At 28.1% G+C, this 1,187-nt stretch overlaps 1 protein-coding gene across 3 annotated transcripts in view; it reads right to left on the minus strand.

Moving 5' to 3' along the window:
• LOC106872388 (protocadherin-18) overlaps positions 1-1,187 on the minus strand; it is a 134,234-nt gene that overhangs the window by 131,664 nt on the left and 1,383 nt on the right. The window lies entirely within an intron of this gene.

A 1,187-nucleotide genomic window follows, 5' to 3' on the forward strand; every position in this document is an offset into this window, starting at 1 on the left:
ACCACCTTTCTCTGCCTTACCTTTCACCCTTCCACTCTTTCTTCTGTCTTTTTCTAAATATATTAATCTCTTTCTCTCTTTCTTTTCCTCACATTCTCTCTCTGACCATCCATTCCCTGTCATGCTCTCTTCATCATACGCTTTCTATTATTCTCTCTCAATCTTTACAATACACATACACACTCACACACTTACATATATATACATATATACACACATACATGTCTTGTGATATATACATACATACATACATATATATATATATATATATATATATATATATAATAAGATATAGTTTATCCATCAATCTTTCGCTCCATTCATCCATCTCTCTATCTCCATTTCCTTAACACAGTTACATGAATGGATGTCTGGAAAATAATGATCTTATTTTGTCTGTTGTTTGCTTCTCAGTGCACTAAAAAGATATCATCAGCTATATTTAGCAGGCTATCAGTCATAACAAATATTCTATCAAATATATATGTGTGTGTGTATGTGTGTGTGTGTGTGTGTAAATGTGTATGTATGTATTTATGTATACCTGCTTGTGTGTGTGTATGTGCATGCACATACACACACGACAGCTCAACATGTGATTAACTAACACTACCAGTACAGTGCATGATGGATTTAACTAATATAAACACCAGTATCCCTGCTGATTTTGGCTCTATACAAATTTACAAAAATATTTACATTACATGATAAATAATTCCCTTGGACAGCAAAAAACTTAAGTTAGTAAAATAAAAACACAACAGCAAAAACAAAGCAAAAAGCATTTAAGCAAGTCACAAGTTATTATTTGTTTGTTTGTCATTTTTTTTTTTTTTTTACTTTCTTTGTGATGAAATATAGAGTTTTTGCTATAACTAATAATCTACAGGCATATTTAGATGAATTTTTCACTATTTTACATGAAAATAATTCTTTTATTATCCATTTTATTTCCAGAAAGATAGGTTAAGCAAAAATAAAAGAAAAGTAACAAAAAGTAAAACAAAAACAAATGGACACAATAAAAGAGCCAGTATAGTAAATATACATATAGAAATGTGTGTGTCTGTGTGTATATATATATATTTTAGAGAGACTTAGAAATATTAATAACTCTATATATATATATATATATATATATATACACATACACACCCCATAAACATATATAAATATATAAATATATA

The sequence above is a fragment of the Octopus bimaculoides genome, chromosome 14 (assembly GCF_001194135.2).
Source record: "Octopus bimaculoides isolate UCB-OBI-ISO-001 chromosome 14, ASM119413v2, whole genome shotgun sequence".
Classification (NCBI taxonomy): domain Eukaryota; kingdom Metazoa; phylum Mollusca; class Cephalopoda; order Octopoda; family Octopodidae; genus Octopus; species Octopus bimaculoides.